This window comes from Lithobates pipiens, unplaced genomic scaffold (genome assembly GCF_037356315.1).
Source record: "Lithobates pipiens isolate NorthernLeopardFrog02 unplaced genomic scaffold, aLitPip1_a1.2 Scaffold_3, whole genome shotgun sequence".
Taxonomy (NCBI): Eukaryota; Metazoa; Chordata; class Amphibia; order Anura; family Ranidae; genus Lithobates; species Lithobates pipiens.
The window spans coordinates 198326036-198347339 of NW_027507790.1; the positions used below are offsets into that span (position 1 = coordinate 198326036).

A 21304-nucleotide genomic window follows, 5' to 3' on the forward strand; every position below is an offset into this window, starting at 1 on the left:
AAAAAAATCAAGTTGATCACGGTCCTCTATTAATGTCTCTAGCGCCATAAGCACTTAATGAACCATAGTTCAAAGTAGCTCATAGGCTTTGAATCTTCAGTTTTATGAGTCAGTAAAGGCAATGTTTTTTTTGTTGTTGCTATGTTCCCCTACATACACAGCTACAGAACAAGGCCTCCCTGTGGGGCTATGCTGCTGCTTTATATCACTCTTATATATCACTTGGATGATGAAAGAGAGAATAAAGGTATAATCCTTGTTATCTTTCCACATAGACCTTGAATTCTCATTGAAAGATGTAATTTTACATTGTATTTGTAAAGAATAAAGAGTTCTGTCGCTTAACATTTTTTCATCATTTAGAAGTGAACATAAAGAGGATCAGTTATAACAATACAAACATAATATATTTTGTTAGTTACAAGTTTTGTAGATGTCAGAAATCTAAAAACTGCAGCACTTTGTAGGTATTTTTATGTCACAGAACTGCCTTTTTCAACCAGGGTACCCAGGGGAATGCGGCGTCTATATGGATGCGGATGAGCAACCCTGAATGCAAATAAGGTTCATTGAGTTAAGGCAGGCTATTCATTAAAGTGCCACAGCATACCAAATCTGCACCATATATGTTGATGCAGCACTAGTAGATTACAGTGGGCTGTGATGTGCTGCAGCCAGGGGCATCAGGTGTGCACTGGTTTAGTACATTGGAGTGCCATTCAAAATTGCATTCATATCAGCTACAATATACCAAATTGCTAGATAGTAGCTGTGAAATTGCTAGATAGTAGCTGTGAAAACTCTGTAAAAATTAACTTTATTATCAAAAAGTTTGATCTCCAACCTGTGTTTAGTTTGACTGGCTACAATATCATTCTCTCCTTCCTGATTGGATGGATTGGTTTCTCCATTTGCTGGGGCCATTTAATAGAAAAATTTTTTTTTTCCAGTCAATAGGGAAAGAAGGGATAAAGGAAAGTAAAGTAAAAACTGGTAAAAATCAAATACATGTGCCTCACAGCTGCTGCCTAGGGAGCTGTAGCATGATAACGGGAGCAAGAGTGTATGGTGTGAAATGATATATGACCATGGTTGCAACATTGCTCATTCAATCATTAAAGAGGCCAGTGAGAAAATGTCAACATCTGCCAAGAGATCTAAAGCATGTTGCACCTCTGGAACTAAGATATCTGCAGGCTTTATGGATATATGTGTCAATGTGTTGCCACCATTCTCCAGCCTGTGATAGTGCCGCATCAGGAGTTTGGGTGCAGGCCCAAAAAGATTCCATTGTGTCCAGAAAACTGGGGGTTCTGGTTGGTGAGAAATGCATTAGAAGGGCAGTCTTTGATGGGACTGTCGTGTTTCCTGTGTTTTCTCTGGCTTTCAATAAAGCTTTTTAGAGATGACGTCATTGGATTGCGACTGCTTCTTTATACTTTTGTAGACTTTAGTTCTGCTTTAAAGACATAGCCAGGGCACCAAATAATTTTTAAGTTAACATTAAAAAATATTCCCTCAAAAAAACACACATTTCCCTCTAAGATTTTGCCCTTTGAAATATTGTTTATGTACATTGCCTTGCAAAAGTATTCACCCCCTTGGCTTTTTACCTATTTTGTTACATTACAGCCTTTAGTTCAATGTTTCTTTTTAATCTTAATTATATGTGATGGATCAGAACACAATAGTCTAAGTTGGTGAAATAAAATTTGAAAAATATTTACATAACACTATTTTTCAGAAATAAAAAAAACTGATAATTGGCATGTGCTTATGTATTCACCCCCTTTGTTATGAAGCCCATAAAAAGCTCTGGAGCAACCAATTACCTTCAGAAGTCACATAATTAGTGAAATGACGTCCATCTGTGTGCAATCTAAGTGTCACACGATCTGTCATTACATATACACACCTTTTTGAAAGGCCCCAGAGGCTGCAACACCTAAGCAAGAGGCACCACTAACCAAACACTGCCATTAAGACCAAGGAACTCTCCAAACAAGTAAGAGACAATGTTATTGAGAAGTAAAAGTCAGGGTCAGGTTATAAAAAAAATCCAAATCTGTGATGATCCCTAGGAGCACCATCAAATCTATCATAACCAAATGGAAAGAACATGGCAAAACAGCAAACCTGCTAAGAGACGACTGCATACAAAAACTCATGGACCAGGCAAGGAGGGCATTAATCACAGAGGCAGCACATAAACCTAAGGTAACCCTGGAGGAGCTGCAAAGTTCCACAGCAGAGACTGGAGTATCTGTACATAGGATGACAATAAGCCGTACGCTCCATAGTCTGTAAATTAAATGATGCAAATCCTCAAACAATCCATGTTAATTCCAGGTTGTGAGGCAACAAAACAGGGAAAATGCCAAGGGGGGGGTGAATACTTTTGCAAGGCACTGTATGTTTAGCGTTTGTACACTATGTTGTTTTTCCTATTAGGTTGCAGTATTGTGCAGTATTGTGCCTAATATTAATTACTGTTTTGTTGTTAGACATTTAGATGGCTGCCCGGTGAATTTCTACTTGAAGCACTTTTGTGAAACACAAGCAACATGAACATAAACAGCAATACTTTATATGCAAGAGGTAAAAGTGTAAGTAGAACATTCTTACTACTTTCCATCACACTTCTGTGGTTCAAGGCTGCTGTCTGTATTTTTCATGCTGTTTTTATCTCAGATGTTGGCATAATATATACAAGGAACATGTTGCATTGAGTGATGCTTTCATTACCTTGGTGGATAAAATTAGATGAATAGCTATGTGATATAACATAATGGTGCCTGACTGTTACTGAATGTTGTTACATTTTATGGATGTGGAGAAGTAAGTGGATTGTTAATTAACAGTGCTGGCCTGGGAATACAAAGCTTTGACATTTAAAGATGGCACATGGCTTATCCTGGTGAAGCAATAAAATGTAGTATTAATGTTGTAGAAATTAGTTACAAAAAATACGGTGCCTGTTCTGAACTTTGCTGTTCTATAAAACTTTGCTGCTTATATCAGTCCACAAACGCTCTCAAACAGTGCAACCCTATTGGCAAGTGTCATCACTTCCAGAATGCTAATCCAGGCTGCTCATCATGCATCAAGAATAATAACAGTGGGTACCACAAATAGAACAGGGGTACTGAATTAAAATTCACAGAGGTCTGGCTGGTAACATTTTTTTTCTGCAGAGGTCCGCATCTCATTTTTCTTCTATGACTCTTTCACATCACAGCCCCCTTTACATTAGTGCCCTCAGCCCCCCTTTTCCCATCACAGCCCCCCTTACATCACAACCCCCTTTCACATTACAGTCCTGCTTACATCACAGCCCCCCTTGCAATCACAGACCCCTCCCTCACATCACAGTCCTCCTTGCAATCACAGCCCCCCACAACACAGCTCTCCCACTCCTGAAATCACAGCTGTCCTCCTCAAATCACAAACCCTTCATACAAAAGCTCCCTCATGTCATAGCTCCCCCCCCACCTATCACAGCCCCTCATGTTACAGCTCCCCCATATCACAGCACCCCTCTCACATTACAGCCTGCCCATATCACAGCCCCCATATCACAGATACCCCATATCACATCACAGCCTGCCAATATCATAGCTCCTCCCTCACATCACAACCCCCCTCTCACATAACAGCCCTCCCATATCACCGCTCTCCCACTCAATCAAAGCCCCCCATATAGCAGCCCCCTCTTACATAACAGTTCCCCCTTCTCACATCAAAGCCCCCCATATGACAGCTCCCCTTTCTTACATCACAGCCCCCCTTGTAATCACAGACCCTTCCCTGACATCACAGTCCCCCTTGCAATCACAATCCCCTCCCTCCCCCTCACATCACAAAACCTTCATATCACAGCCCCCCTCTCACATCACAGCCCCCTTTTCACATCACAGGCCCCCATATCACAGCTTCCCCCTTGTCAAATCACAGCCCCCTATATCACAGGTTTTCCCTCTCACATCACAGCACCCCTTCACAGCCCTTCATATCACAGCGCCCCCCATTCTCATCACAGCACCTTATATCACAGTTCCCCCTTTTCACATCACAGCCCTCTATATCACATCACATCTCTCCATATCACATCACATTGTCACCCTCTCACATCACAACCCCTAGTATTACCATTCCCCCCTCTCACAGCCACTCATATCACAGCTACCCCCACCATATCATAGCTCTCCTCTCTGACATCACAGCCCCCCCATAATTTCCCCCTACCTTAACTGAGTGTTGTGGAGGAATGGGCCAAGTGGGGGGTGGACTCCTCTTCTGGGTGTGCACGTCTACCATTGCCGCTAGGCTCTGTCCATCTCTATGTGAGAAATAATCTTAAAGTAAGTGTGAAAGAGGACCTAGTTCAGTGATGGCGAACCTTGGCACTCCAGATGTTTTGGAACTACATTTCCCATGATGCTCATGCACTCTGCAGTGTAGCCGAGCATCATGGGAAATGTAGTTCCAAAACACCTGGGGTGCCAAGGTTCGCCATCACTGACCTAGTTGATGGAGAGTGTGATGAGTCTGACGCATTATGGGTGGAACTGTACAGGGGTGTGCGAACTACAAAGGTCTCCCAGTGTTAGCGAGGAGGTGGAGACTCATTTTGCCCCTGTACAAATCATTAGTAAGACTGCATCTGGAATATGCAGTTCAGTTTTGGGCACCAGTTCTCAAAAAGGATATTGGGGAACTGGAGAAAGTGCAGAGAAGGGAAACCAAACTGATAAGAGGCATGGAGGAGCTCAGCTATGAGGAACGATTAGAGGAACTAAATCTATTCCCTATTGAGAAGAGGAGATTAAGGGGGGATCTGATCACCATGTATAAATATATAAGTGGTCCATATAATGAACTTGGTGTTGAGTTATTCAATTTAAGTCATCACAGAGGACAAGGGGGCATTCTTTACATCTAGAGGAAAAAAAGATTTTAATCTCCAAATATGGAAAGGTTTCTTCACAGTAAGAGCTGTGAAAATGTGGAATAGACTCCCTCCGGAGGTGGTTCTGGCCAGCTCAGTAGATTGCTTTAAAAAAGGTCTGGATTCTTTCCTAAATGTACATACTAACCTTTATAGGTAAAGTTGATCCAGAGAAAATCCGATTGCCTCTCGGGAGATAAGGAAAGAACTTTTTCCGACCGCTGTTGCAAATTGGAGCATGCTTTGCTGGGTTTTTTTTTTTGCCTTCCTCTGGATCAACTGGGTAGGTGAGAGATTGTGTATATGGGATTGTTTCTTTTTTTTTTTGTTTTTTTTTCTTGGTTGAACTAGATGGACTTGTGTCTTTTTTCACCTTGTCTAACTATGTAACTAAGTAAAAGTTGGTACGCCCTAACTGCCAGTGAAGGCTGAAATAATTGGAATATTACCAATCGATCCTCCTGCCAGACATTTTATAGAGCTTGGCTCATTAAATGATAAAATATGCCCTTTCCCAGATCCCAGACCACAGGAGCAACTCCCTCAAATAGAACATAAATGTAAAATGCCACCACAATGTCAACAGTAATTACCCAACTACATGTTAACTAGTCTTCTGGAGAGTCAGCTTTAGTGTAGGGGGATTCCACCCATATGTCCCACACTTTGGGAAATTTCTTGGCACAGCCTTTAGATAAATATGTTGTTTTGTATAATGGAAGGGCAGACATACAGAATGGTACTGTGGACACAATCTGAAAAACTGTGCCTTGTCCTAAATTCTATGATATTGGTTGACAAAGAGAGAATGGCACCACAAACTCATATCTGTTAAAATTTCAATATTTTATTATCCATACCAAAAAAGGCTACAATTCCTATTCAGTTTACACCACATACAAAAAGTAATTGCTGAAACAAATATTAGCCCTGATGGAAGATAGATACTGCTAGAACAGGTGCAAGTACTTTTTTTCAGCATTTCCTTAATGGAGCCCACTTTATCTGACCGCTTTTTTTGAAAAAAATACACTTTTAGGCCGGGTTCACACCGCTGCGATGCGGGAACGCCGCGAATCCGCGGCGTTTTCCCGCATCGCACACCTCCCGCCGGCAGTTCACACTGCCCTATGCGGACGGCTGGGAGTGTCAATGTTATGTTAATGACACCCCCAGATCCATCCGCATATCGCAGTGCGATTTGCCGACTCGCACAGGAATCGGATCGCATGGTGTGAACCCCCATGCGATCCGATTCTGTTGCGGACCAAAAAAAGGGTCCCGTGCGAGTTTGCTGCGGGAGCGATGCGAATTCAGCCATACTATCTGTATGGCTGAACTCGCATCGCTACGGAGATCGGATGTGATTTGAGGTGCGAATCACATCCGGATCTCCCCCCGCAGCAGTGTGAACCCAGCCTTAGGGTATAAATAATGTTTAAAAGAGAAGTAATGTAAATATAAGCTCAAAAGCATTGGGGTCAATGTTCATAGCAAAGAGCTGGCAGAAGGAAAGTTAAAGACTAAAGCAGCCCATAGATTGTGATTTTCTTTCCATCCACCACTTTATTTGTAGTGAATCAATCAACAGTAAAGGTTTGTTCACACCAGCCACTGCATTGCAACACATCTGCTGGTGTGTGGTGAGATCTGGCCAAACCAGGACAATGTTGATGCGACAATCAAAGGCATGTGCACAGGGTGTGTCAGGTGTGCCTGGGCACACCCTAATCACCCTATTCAGTGCCCATTTCTCCTGCTTCCTGGTGCCCCCTATCTCCCCCTTGCAGTGCTGCCAACTTCCCTCCTCTCCAGCTGGCTGCTGTGGGGATGTTTCAGGATGGAGAGTGTGGGAAGGGGCCAGTAAATATTTAATTTAACGGCCTCTTCCTTTTCTAATGAACACAGTGAGTGATCTGTACCGGTCGTTCCTGTGTTCATTCTTAACTGAAGCATAGTAAACATTAGTTTGTGAATGAACCAGAACTTTCTATTAGGTCACTGTCCAGTGCAGCTGAGGCTGCAGAGAAAGTGACTGGGAAGCTTTGTCCTCAGTTCCTTTCTCTGTCTCAAAAGTAAGATATCAGGGGTCTGTTTAGACTCTTGATATTTCACCACCATATTGTAAAAAAAATTATTAAAAAACTAATTGTAAAAAAAAAATAATAAAAATAAATGTCCGCTGTTCTGCCAGTATAGAGGCATGTGTGTGTGTCCTCTGAGGTGCATACCCTAATGCAATAGGCTGTACACACTGATGGTGACAATACAGGCAAATTGCATTGTTCACTCTTTTTTTTTTTATGAACTTTATTGAAATGTTACACTGTAACTTTTCATATTGTTCTAACAACAGGCATGCAGTGACCCCTGCAGCACTAAAAGAAAGTACTGCACGCAGTACTTTTTTTAGTGCACATCACCTGCATACCACTGCAAGGAAGTGGTGTGAAGCAGCCACGCTGGAGACAAGGCATTTTACGTAAACTTGCAGGTGGCCATGCATTAGGACTGTTCTGGAATAGCCACCCAACACAGTCCCTCCGCGCCTGGTGTAAATGGACCCTAGGTGAAGTTAAACATGCTTGGCATAAAAATAAGTCTTCCCATATTTGTTTTAAAAAAAGAGAAGAAAAATAAAGGAAGACTTGATGGATCTTGTGGTCTTTTTTAACCATTGATCTTTTATGTTTCTTGTCTTTAGTAAGCCTGCCATGTAGGAGAAGCCATCGCTAACCTTCCAAACATTTTAGTTGCCTGGCTGTGTCTGATTTCAGTACTTTACAGTCATACACCGAAAACAAGCACACAGCAAATGGGTGTTAGCTACTCTTCTATTTGTAGTTGTTTCAAGTGAATATTCAGAAAGTGTTGTATTTCAGAAGCCGATGTCCCCTGTTCCCTGTATTTTGCAAGTTTTAAAGTTTTATTCTGAAACAGTGCAGGGGCGGATCCAGAGTCTAATCTCGGGAGGGGCACTGCTATAAAATATGTTTTTTTGGGGGCAATTTATATGGGAAATGGCTGGTATTTGCGCTTCAATCATTACGGCACCATGGTTGTTATGGTGTCAGGATGATTGAAGCGTATTATTTCTATTAATACATTGTAATATAAAATTAAATGGTTCATCTCACCATAATGCAGAATCAGTGGGAGCCCTGAGGATGTCACTTGCCATGTCGCCTGCCACCAAATGTGGATTGTCACTTGCCACGTCACTTGTCACCAAATGCGGATTGTTACTTGACACGTCACCTGCCACACATTGCGGATTGTCACTTGCCACGTCACCTGCCACACATTGCGGATTGTCACTTGCCACGTTGCCTCCTACCAGATGCGGATTGCCACGTAGCCTGCCACACATTGCGGATTGCCACTTGCCACGTCACCTGCCACACATTGGGGATTGTCACTTGCCACGTCACCTGCCACACATTGCGGATTGTCACTTGCCACGTTGCCTGCCACACATTGCGGATTGCCACTTGCCACGTAGCCTGCCACACATTGCGGATTGCCACTTGCCGCGTCACCTGCCACACATTGCGGATTGTCACTTGCCACGTTGCCTGCCACACATTGCGGATTGCCACTTGCCATGTAGCCTGCCACACATTGCGGATTGCCACTTGCCACGTCACCTGCCACACATTGCGGATTGTCACTTGCCACGTTGCCTGCCACACATTGCGGATTGCCACTTGCCACGTAGCCTGCCACACATTGCGGATTGTCACTTGTCACGTCACCTGCCACACATTGCGGATTGTCACTTGCCACGTTGCCTGCCACACATTGCGGATTGCCACTTGCCACGTAGTCTGCCACACATTGTGGATTGCCACTTGCCACGTAGTCTGCCACACATTGCGGATTGCCACTTGCCACGTAGCCTGCCACACATTGCGGATTGCCACTTGCCACGTAGTCTGCCACACATTGCGGATTGTCACTTGCCACGTCACCTGCCACACATTGCGGATTGCCACTTGCCACGTAGTCTGCCACACATTGCAGATTGCCACGTAGCCTGCCACACATTGCGGATTGTCACCTACTGTGTCACTTTTCTGCTAAGGTGGTCTTTTCTTGGGTCCCAGAGTGAAGATAGGCAGCAGAGAGATGATGCAATCTCTCTGCTGCACACAGCTTCATACACAGTGAGGGCGGAACTGGAGGGATGCAGGGCAGCGAGAGATGATGTCATCTCCCTGCTCCCCTGCCTGCTGGCTTCCTGATTGGCCAGCAGCCCTCCTAAGCCGCCCAGCTGCCCCCCCCCTCACCGTCCACTCAGCGCGGGTACCCGCGGAACCGGCCGCGATTGGACCCGCGGAACCGGCCGCGATTGGACCCGCGGAACCGGCCCGCTGGTACCCGCGGAACCGGCCGCGATTGGACCCGCGGAACCAGCCTGCCGGTATTCTCGGGGGGGGCAATTGACCCGTTGCCCCCCCTGGATCCGCCCCTGAAACAGTGAAGCTTGGTATAGTCTAGGGGAAAAATACAGTCTGCCAATGTTCACAAAGCTGCTACAGGGACTATACAAGTCTTTCTCGACCTTTTTAGTTATTGAAACCTTTAAAAGTGTGCAAAATCTCAAGGCACCCTAGTCTAAAATAGCAGTCCTGCTAAATTAGAAACCAGTCCTGATCACTGTTGTTCTATCCAGAGATAATCAATGTCTGCAGTGTCTACTTAAAGCGGGAGTCCGCCGGGAGTTCCGCCGTTTTTTTTTTTTAAAGCCAGCAGCTACAAATACTGCAGCTGCTGACTTTTAAAATAAGGACACTTACCCGCCCAGCGTGCCCGCGATGTCGGCACCCGAAGCCGATCTCTCGATCGTTTCTCGGGTGCTGCCGCCGCCATCTTGGGTATGGGAATGAGGAAGTGGAGCCTTTCGGCTTCATTTCCCAGTTCCCTACTGCGCATGCGCGAGTCGCGCTGCGCAATAAGGATGGAGCCGCTGCCTCTGGGATCTGTGTGTTTCCCAGCAGGCAGCGGGGGACTTTCGGAAAGGGGCGTAATCTACGCCCCTTTCCGCAGAGAGCTATCCCGGAAGTGGGTGCAGATACCTGTACTGTACAGGTACCTGCACCCCCCTCCCCCCTGAAAGGTGGCAATGAACGGTGGAAAGGACGTCAGGGGACGAGCGCGGGACTTTCGAGGGGTGAGGTAAGTAAAACGGGGGGGGGGGGGCTGGGGGCGCCGGCACTGTCAGATGTTTTTTCACCTTAATGCATAGAATGCATTAAGGTGAAAAACATTTACCTTTACAACCCCTTTAACTCTCTCTGATCACCCTCACTGCTTTTCATGGGTTGCATGTAAGCAATGTTGGCAATATGACTATCTAGTACCCATATCACACACAGCTACATGGGGTCAGGAGTGTGTAATATGCAGAGCGCAGGGGCCAGGAGTGTGTAATGAACAGAGTATAGAGGTCAGGAGTGTGTAATGTGCAGAGTATAGAGATCAGGAGTGTGTAATGTGCAGATTAATGGGAACAGGAGTGTGTAATACATAGAGTATAGAGGTCAGGAGTGTGTAATGTACAGAGTATAGAGGTCAGGAGTGTGTAATGAACAGAGTATAGAGGTCAGTAGTGTGTAATGTGCTGAGGTCAGTAGTGTGTAATGTGCAGAGTAATGCGAACAGGAGTGTGTAATGTGCAGAATATAGAGGTCAGGAGTGTGTAATGTGCAGAGGTCAGGAGTCTGTAATGTGCAGAGTAATGGGAACAGGCGTGTAATGTGCAGAGTATAGAGGTCAGGAGTGTGTAATGTGCAGAGTATAGAGGTCAGGAGTAGGGATGAGCCGAACACCCCCGGTTCGGTTCGCACCAGAACTTGCGAACGACCCCCGCGTTCGGTACGAACGTTAGAACCCCATTGAAGTCTATGGGACTCGAACGTTCGAATTGGAAAGTGCTAATTTTAACGGCTAATATGCAAGATAGTGTCCTAAAAAGGGTTTGGGGACCTGCCTCCTGCCTCAGGGGACATGGGTCACTGCAAAAAAAAGTTTTAAAAACTGCCGTTTTGGCGGGAGCACTGATTTTAATGACGATTAAAGTGAAAAAAAAAGTGAAATATTCCTTTAAATATGGTGCCTGGGGGGTGTCTGTAGTATGCCTGTGAAGTGCCACGTGTTTCCCGTGTTTAGAACAGTCCCTGCACAAAATGACATTAAACGGAAATAACACCATTTAAAACTGCTTGCGGTTTTAATGTTATATCTGGTTCCTGCAATTTGGTTGAAAATCATTGAGAAACATGGCATGGGTAGCCCTCCCTGCCCATTACCAGCCTATTTGGGTCTTGTACGCATATTAAGGGGAACCCCGTACCCATATTAAAAAAAGGAAATGCGTGTGGCCCCCAGGCCCTATATACTCAGAACAGCAGTATACAGGCGGTGCAAACAAGACAGGGACTGTGTAGGTTTGTTGTGTTAAGTTGAATCTGTTTGTCATTTTCAACCGGTACATTTTTAAAGTGTAGCTCCAGTCAAAAAAACTATCTTTAAGCTTTTTGGAAAACATAGGGAAGGGTTATCACCCCTGTATAATTTGTTTTGTCGTCCATCTTTTTTCATCTCACTTGCTGCTGTCTCCTTGCGTTTGCAAGTAGGAGATGTTTGTAAGTTGGATGTTTGAAAGTAGGGGCCTGCCCTATATTATAGCGGTATGTACTGGGTACAGAGCACGCAGACAGCACGCACTATCTCCTAACACTACTGACTGCAAGCTCTATTATTAACCACTTGTTAGCCCAATGTTTGCATAAAGTGAAAGATGAAGTTATGCTGAGTAAATAGATATCAAACATGTCACTCTTCAAAATTGCACATGCCCGTGGAATGGCGCCAAACGTCGTTACTTAAAAAATCCCCATAGGCGACACTTTAATTTTTTTTTTTACTGGTTACATGTTTTGAGTTGCAGAGGAGGTCTAGGACTAGAATTATTGCTCTCGCTCTAACATTCTCGGCGATACCTCACATGTGTGGCACATGCGAGCACATGTGGACATGGGCGCTTTAATTTTTATTTTATTTTTTTATTGTTCATTTTACTTTATTTATTTTAGTTTGACATTTTTTCCCCCAAAAATATATTTTTGATCACTTTTATTCCTATTACAAGAAATGTAAACATCCCTTGTAATAGGAATATGGGGTGACAGGTCCTCTTTACAGTGAAATCTGGGGGGTCAATATGACCCCACATCTCACCTCTAGGCTGGGAAGCCTGAAATAAAAAATAAAAAAAAAGATTCTGGCTTTGATCGTACTGGCGAGTTGGTAGAAGCACCGGAGGGCGGTGAGGGGTGGGGGGCGTCTATGGCTGGGTATTTCAGGGTATCACCGAGTATGGCTGGGTATCTCTGAGTATGGCTGGGTATGGCAATTTATGGCAGGGTATTACAGAGTATTGGCGGGGTATTGGCAGGGTACTACAGAGTAATGGCAGGGTACTGCAGAGTAATGGGGGTTACTGCAGAGTAATGGGGGGTACTGCAGAGTAATGGCAGGGTACTGCACTGCAGAGTAATGGCAGGGTACTGCAGAGTATTGGGGGTACTGCAGAGTATTGGGGGTACTGCAGAGTAATGGCGGGTACTGCAGAGTAATGGCGGGTACTGCAGAGTATTGGGGGGTACTGCAGAGTAATGGGGGTTACTGCAGAGTAATGGGGGGTACTGCAGAGTAATGGCAGGGTACTGCAGAGTATGCACTGGTATTGCAGAGTATTGGCAGGGAATTGAGGGGTTAAATTCGGTGAGCAGCGATGTGGGCACTGCAGATGCAGCCCACATCGCTGCTGACACCGATCTCTTTCCCCTCCGCTGTACCGATCGGTACAGAGAGGGGAGGGAGGAACAGGCATCATAACATGACGCCGGTTTGTTTCCAAGTGATCACTCCGTCATTTGACGGAGCAATCACGTGGTAAACGGCCGCTATGAGCGGCCGTTTACCGTGATCCGTGATGCGACCCGGCGGTCACGGATGCTCTCGAGTGCGCACACCTCGGGGCACGCGAGAGCAGAATTCTGGGAGGCCGTTAATTAACGGCCTCTCTGAGTTAAACAACCCCCCTGAAGCCGTTAATCGGCAATGGGCAGTTGTTAAGTGGTTAAAGCTAGATCACTAGCTATATAGGTGAGGTGAATATAGTGGTGTATACTGCAGTCAGGGCACAGACAACAACCACTACACAGCAGCAAGATAGGAAATCAGTCAAAAACGATTGGTGTGTACTGTGTTGAAGGTACACAGAACACCCACTGCTTCAGATGCTAAGTAACACACTACACGAGGCCGCCTCAAAGGCGGCCTTATATAGTGTGGGGCGTGCACTACACAGCCTGAGCTATGATTGGCCACAGGCAGGATGCCTGTGGCCAATCATGGCTCTCCTCGCTGCCGGCGCTGCGATTGGCCAAGCATGCGGGGTCACAGTGCATGCTTGGCCAATCATCAGGCAGCAATGCACTGCGCCAACGCAGTGCATTATGGTCCGCGTGCGCGTCACTCGAATTTTGACGCGAACGGCCAAAACGTTCGGAATTCGCCGAACGCACGAACAGCCAATGTTCGAGTCGAACGTACGTTCGACTCGAACACGAAGCTCATCCCTAGTCAGGAGTGTGTAATGTGCAGAGTAATGGGAAAGGAGTGTGTAATGTACAGAGTATAGCGGGCAGGAGTGTGTAATGTGCAGAGTATAGAGGTCAGGAGTGTGTAATGTGCAGAATAATGAGAGCAGGAGTGTGTAATGTACAGAGTAATGAGTTAAGGAGTGTTTAATGTGCAGAGTAATGTGGTCAGGACTGGAGTGTGTAATGTACAGAGTAATGGGAACAAGAGTGTGTAATGGGAAAAGTAATAGGATCAGGCGTGTGTAATATGCTGAGTGCCAAGGTCTGGACTGTGTAATGTACAGATTGCAGGGGTCAGGAGTAAAGGTAATGCACAAAACAGAGGGATCAGGAGTATGTACCATACATAGAGCAGCACATCATATGACTCATTACACTCTCTTTATTCATAGCACAGCAGTGCCCCCATGAGATAGCACACACCAACATACACGCACATACATACAGATAGCCATTTCCAATGACACATATTTACATATCTGGCCAAGCCAGGTATCTTCTCTGATTGGCTGACTTTTGCTTTCAAATTCACTTTTTAGTCACACCTCTGGAAACGTTGCCACAAGTATGTTGCAGCGCCCGCACTGCCGGATGCAATGTGTGTTAATACAGTGCTTGAAAGGCAGAGGTTAGGAAAAATTTGCCTTGCAATTTGCCGAGTGAAAGTGCATGTACATTTGTCTGTGCAAACTGAGCAAAAAATAGTTTTAGACGATTTCCTGTGCTGGTTGAATGTCTTCAATTGATTTAAAACACAAAGTACTGATTTTGGCAACTTAGATGCCACTAAGTAAATACTGAGCCCCATCTAGTGGCCAAATGCTGTGTTTTCAATTTTAAATCAATGCACTACATTCAACTAGCACATGAAATACCCTAATACCATTGTTCTTTTTCCTCATATGCACAGAATAAATATGCATGCATTTTCTCTGGACAAGTGACCATGTATTTTTTTTAACCACTTCAATACTGGGCTATAGTTATATGAAGTCCGCAGATGGGATCTCCCATCTTGGGCGGGCGTCATATGACGTCATCGGTTTCTCGCCACTCTTGCAGGCCCCCAGGGGCCTGCAGAGCAGCGATTGGGGATGAGGTGTGTCCCTCGGACACAACCCATCCTAGATCCGTGTGAAGAGCCAATAAAAAATGGCTTTTTACCATGTGACCAGCTGTGTCCAAAAACCATGTACTGTCTACGTGAGCAGAACAGTGATCGGGGACGAGGCTTGTCACCCTGATACAGCCCAACCCCAATCGCAAAAAAGAGCCAATGCCGATCGTGTGTGAGAAGGAGATTACGGTAACACCTTGTTACCGCTTACAGTACACACCTACACACACTGATTGCCCCCACTCCTAATAAAGAGGAGCTGTCACCAGCCATCAAAGTACCTGTCACCAGCCATCAAAGTACCTGTCACAGCCCATCTGAGTAACCAAGTATCTGAGTACCTGTCACAGCCTATCTGAGTATCCAAGTACCTGAGTACCTTTCACAGCCCATCTGAGTAACTGAGTACCTGTCACAGCCTATCTGAGTATCCAAGTACCTGAGTACCTGTCACAGCCTATCTGAGTATCCAAGTACGTAAGTACCTGTCACAGCCCATCTGAATACCCGAGGACTCGAGTACCTGTCACAGCCCATCTGAGTACCCAAGTACCTGAGTACCTGTCACAGCCCATCTGAGTACCCGAGTACCTGAGTACCTGTCAAAGCCCATCTGAGTTTTCGAGTACCTGAGTACCTGTCACAGCCCATCTGAGTACTCGAGTACCTGAGTACCTGTCAAGGCCATCTGAGTACCTGTCAAGGCCATCTGAGTACCTGTCACTGTCCATCTGAGTACCTGTCACTGTCCATCTGAGTACCTGTCACTGTCCATCTGAGTACCTGTCCAGTCCATCTGAGTACCTGTCACAGCCCATCTGAGAATCTGTCCCAGCCCATCTGAGTACCTGTCACCAGTCAGAGTACCCAAGTACCTGACACCAGGCCATCAGAGTACCTGAGTACCTATCTGCAGCCCATGCCTCAAAGAATATTTGGGGTGTTTGCTTTCCAAAATGGGGTACTACTTCAATGTTGGGCCTCTCTATGTGGCCAGGCTTTGTGAAAGTCTCACACATGTGGTATCGCCATACTCAGGAGAAGTAGCAAAATGTGTTTTTGGGGGTAATTTTTGCTATTTACGTGCTAGGTGTTAGAAATATCTTATAAATTGACAACTTTGTGTAAAAAAAAATATATATATATATTTTCATTTTCTTTCCACATTTTCTGAAGACTTGTGTAAAAAAAATAACCGTTCAAAAAACGTATAATACCTCATAGAATATAAGTGGTGTTTGTTTTCCAAAATGAGGTCATTTTGTGGGTAATTCCATTGTCCTGGTGCTTCAGGGCCTTCAAAAATGTAATAGGTCGTTAGGAAATTTGTGTAATTTTTGCTCCTAGAATGCCTGAAGGTACTACTTCCATTTTGGGCCTCTCTATGGCCAGGCTGTGTAAAAGTCCCACACATGTGGTATGGCCATACTCAGGAGGAGTAGCAGAATGTGTTTTGCGGTGTCATTTTGCTATAAACATGCTTTGAGTTAGAAATATCTTATAAGCTGACCACTTTGTGTGAAAAAAAATATGTTTTAATTTTCTTTCCATGTTTTCCAAAGACTTGTGGAAAAAAATTAACCATTCAAAAGACTCATTATGCCTCATAGAATAGACATTGGGGTGTTTTCTTTCCAAAATGGGGTCATTTTGTGGGTAATTCCACTGTTCTGGTGCTCCAGGGCCTTCACAAATGTAATATTTCGTTATGAAATTAGAGGTGCAATTTATGCTCCTAGAACCCCTGATGGTGCTCCCTGCATGTTGGGCCTCTCTGTGTGACCAGGCTGTGTAAAAGTCACACACATGTGGTATTACCATACTTGGGAGAAGTAGCAGAATATATTTTGGGGTGTAATTGGAAGTATGCATATGCTGTGTGTGAGAAATAACTTGTTTTATGAAAATTTTGTGAAAAAAAAAATTCTTAATTTTCCCAAGATTCGTGGGAAAAATTTACAACTTCAAAAAGCTCACCATGCCTCTTACTAAATACCTTTGACTGTCTACATTTCAAAAAGGGGTAATTTGGGGGGTATTTGTGCTTTCCTGACATTTCAGAGCCAGGTGTGATCAATTTTCAATGATTTGCGCCATAGCTTGTAGACTCTAGAACTTTAACAGAGTCCAGTTACCAGAGAGATGTAGCAGTATAAATGTTGGGCCAAATGTATGAACAAAAATTACTTATTTGCAAAATTTTATCATAGAAACTAAAAAAAAAGTGTTTTTTTTTTTTTATTTTTACTATTTTTTCACTTATGTCGCAAAAAATAAAAAACCCAGAGGTGATTAAATACCACCAAAATAAAGATCTATTTGTATGAAAAAAAATTGTTAAATTTTTATTTGGGTACAATGTTGCATGACTGAGTAATTGGCATTCAAAGTGTGAAAGCGCTGAAAGCTAAAAATTGGTCTAGGGAGGAAGGGTGTATAAATGTCCTGTATTAAAGCGGTTAAATGTTTTTTAAACAAAAGTGACAGCGCTTGCAACAACCTATAACATGGGCAGAGGTGCAAAGCCATTGCACCTACTTATTTTAAGAGGATTTATACCACTGAATAATAGGTAGCTGCGGTAAGCACTGCTGGAAATGTTTTTTTTTCAAACCATGTCACAGTCCGTTTTGCTGAAGAGCTTGGCCTGCATATAAATGTGTAGAGAAACATAAAACCACATGAATTAAAGAGGAGTTCACTAAGTACTGCCATTGCAAATTTTTACCACATACAGTTATCAGCATACAATTTATTTTTATATCCTTTAAAGTACATTTGAAGCTTGAATTACAAATAGTAAAATATGATGTTATTTTCCTTTATACTGAGCATCCTTAGCTCTGGCTCCTGGCCTGCTATGCTCAATATATTGCTGGAAGTTCTTCACTTTACTGTGCAGACAAAGCCACAATCGATATCTTATCTGTTTAATTACCTTCATATGAAGATCCCAAACAGCTCAATGTGTTTATCAGCTTTCACTGTGAGACACAATACCCAATTTAGATAAGAATTCTCTTTTGTTTCTCTGTGATCTTTTAAATTAGAGGTAATGTACAAAGTCCTAGGCACAGACTATAATATTACCAACATAGACACTTGGAACTTCCAATTGCTGTAAGACTGAGGTTTTTGTTTTGAATTTTTATTGCAGAAACTATTACAGACTATTTTTCGAATCATATGCTAATCGATATCCATAACTTGCCTCAACCACCTCAGGATTAATTAAGACAGCAGACTGTACCTGTACCCACTGAGCCACAAGATACAGCTGGGCTCGGAAGCAACCAACCCCAAATGTTATGGCCATTCCCACCTGATGCCCTAAGCTGTCAGCTTTCCAGACAGCCCCAACTCAAAGACAAGGCAAAATGCAATAGCCTGGAGTACCTTTTTTTTCAGTGCAGGGGGTATTTATGTAAACCACTGTATTGCATTTCCACTGCAGTGATTTAAACTTTATTGAAATGTCATTCATGATATTTAAATAAAGCTCTGTGAAAAAAGTACACAGTCCAATGCCCCAGAATCAGCGCATTGGCATGGTGTCCCCCAGTGTACTCTAGTGGCTATGCATTCAGTGTGGCTTGCTAGTGTGGATGGACTGAGATCTTGTTATGCATGTGTTTAGCCACATCTGGCTGTTTGGCAATTATAGCATAAGTCCAAGGGTTGATGAGTCCAGGTGATCACATATCAGTATAGATGAAATAGTTGTTAGTGACTGGGAGTTGCTTGCTCTCCACACATAGACATAATGGCACAGATGGTCTTAAATGACTTAAAGTGTTACTAAACCCACAACAGTAAAATCAGTGTGTATATGCAGTAAAACATGCTTGTTGTACTCACTGTGGAACTTAAGGGCTTAATCCTCTGCATTGTGTAAAAAGGCTGTTTGATCTTGTCGTTTCTGATCCTCCCCTTCTTCCACTGTCCCCAAACCATCTCCTATTGAAACAGAGCCTTCTGAGTCACTGTGCACATGTTCAGTTTGGTGTATTGTTAGACTTTTTTCTTTTCTTAGGAGGGTGGATGTGATCCGCACAGGGCCAATCAACACTGTTCAGACAAAGGGTCAGGTGTCCTGCAGCCTCATAGGACAGTCAGAGTAGAATGAAATCTCCTCCTACAAGCTTTAGCCATTTCACAAGACTGCAATATACTGCTGATGAGAAAAAGATATTTAAAAGTTTATATTTACTAAAATTATTGCATTTCCATGTTCTGCGTACTATGGGAGACCAGATAAAATGAATTCAGGGTGCTGGGTCTAATAACACTTTAAAGCTGAGCTCCAGACAAACATCTAAATACACAGACAAATACAAGAACTGTTTTACCTGGCAAAATTTAGTATTTCTGTCCTTCCAATTCTGAGATTTACACAGTTCTGCCACACTGGTCTAGCAGGGGAGGAGACATGACTTTTCTCTGCTCAAATAAGTTATGCTGTGTATACACGTTAAGTTTTTTATTTTTTTTTCAATCGGGGGATGAACACGGAGAAAAAAAACTGACGCTCTGGGCTGTTGTCTGTAAGGGGCATGTTTTTTTTCCAATGTGTTTAAGGACTACTCCTTTAGGGTATGAAGCTTTGTTTTGTTTTTTTCTTGTATTTTCGAAAATGTTCAATAAAGCTATAATGGAAATTAAAAAAATTACCAATCCCTACATCAGCACAAGCGATCTGGATGCAGGGATCTCTCCTGCTGTTCTATTGTATTCTGTCAGCGGGGTATTCCCCCCCATCAGAATACACAGATCAGAGCTGCAGCTATGGGTTGCAAATGCTGCTTGAATGCCGGTTTGACGGCATTGACAGTTTAGGACCTGCCCCTCTCTCACACAACTATTTTTATTATTCTGGCACACTCATACTGTAGATGTGGCGAAGGGCTCTGCCAATCCTTTAGGTCCTAGTAGAACCCTACGGCACATGTGCATGGGAATTTCCGGGAACCCCATATATATGTAGATGTACTGCATGCCTCTGCTGGGATCCAAAGCCCTGTGGCACATTTGTGTATGTACAGGATCGAAGTAAATGTTAGTTTAACCTAGCTAGGGAAATAACCTATTTTTACAGTTCTGTAATGTGCTGCAACATTCATTTTCAGGCAGCGCTAGCTTACATGGACTGTATTTTTGTGAGCCGCAAGGAGTCTGCAACTAGGTTGGCAACTTAGAATTAGCTCTGATATGTCAGCTCAACAGTCTATCACCATAATATTATTGGACTCCCTGTAATCATTTTTCATTTTGTCTGTGACCATTTATAGCGTAAAACGTCATTGTGACATTTAAGACATTCCCCATGGCTTGGGAAGCTACCATCACATATGTTTTCCATTGTTTATAATGTTTATATATAATATAAACATTGTGTAGCCCTTTTTTTGGTGAGAATTGTGATAAACGGCCCTCCCCAAAAAGGACATTGCGCTAAACCTGTAGGTAAATAGGAAAACCAGCAAATAGCAAATTTGTTTACAAAATACATGACTTCTATGTGCTGCTAAAAAGCCCCGTGGAGCTTTAATTTGGGTGTGCAGCCCTCTCAGACTCTCACATATGTGTCGCTTTATGATATAATAGGAGAACCAGAACCTTAGCGGAAGAGTGGGACTGATAATAAAGTTGGCAGTGCCTCGACCCAGAATAGGGCCTCTGTGAACAGGGGGGATTCTCTTCCTGCGTAATTCATCAGTAATCAAATCAAAGTAATGGAAGCAGAGGATCTACTGCAAGCAGCCTATAACATGAAAGTGTTTGTTAACCTGCTTTGACTACTCCATATAATCCTCTGTGTCCTAATGACAGGTGTCTCTCTGTTTTATAAATAAAATATCTTCTTTACCATATTTCCCAGCGTCTCCTAGCGATCAACGTGACCGGCCGGCTCTTTCCTCTCCCTGTCTGATAGATGCAGAGGGTGGGCCGAGATTCCCCCACTGACGTCAGTCAGGACAAGAGGAGGAAGAGAGAGAATTGGCTGTTCACATATTGGGAGATGCTGTGAAAGAACACATTTTTTTTATAAAAAACAAAGACAGAAGCATCTGTCATTAGGACACAGAGAGGATTATATGAAACAATAAAAGTAATTTTAGCAGCAGAAGGTGGGGGGGGGGGGGCACTGACACAGGAGCAGAGAGGGAGGGCGGGGGAGAGGACATAGAAGAACAGTGCGGGGCTGCGTAAACTTACCACGGTGTCAGGGCTGTTATACCGTGTTCAGAGGAGCGAGCAGAACCAAGCAGAATCAGTCAGGTTTTTTAGGTGTTACAAGGGGCCAAATTACACAGCACAAGCACTGTGCTCTATAGCATGCTTTAAAGAAACAGGATTTTTTTTTTGGATAAACAAAGGCTTTAACCATAAGTATATAGATGCACACTAGTACAGAAATGGAGGGGACTGGTTCCTCTATATGTTGTCCCAGCCTCCCCTCCTATCCAGGTCCTGCTCGCCCTGTACCCTGTGTAATCTTCTGGCTGCACCCTCATCCCCCAGGGTCTACCAGGGTTGCAAAGGTAGCACTTGCGATTGGGCCCTGGC

At 43.9% G+C, this 21304-nt stretch overlaps 1 long non-coding RNA gene across 1 annotated transcript in view; it reads left to right on the forward strand.

Moving 5' to 3' along the window:
* The window catches only part of LOC143940884 (uncharacterized), a 673128-nt gene that overhangs the window by 391248 nt on the left and 260576 nt on the right, over positions 1 to 21304 (forward strand). The window contains exon 2 of the long non-coding RNA XR_013263949.1: positions 2505 to 2606. This is a non-coding gene — a long non-coding RNA (uncharacterized LOC143940884). The remainder of the gene's footprint in view (positions 1 to 2504; positions 2607 to 21304) is intronic.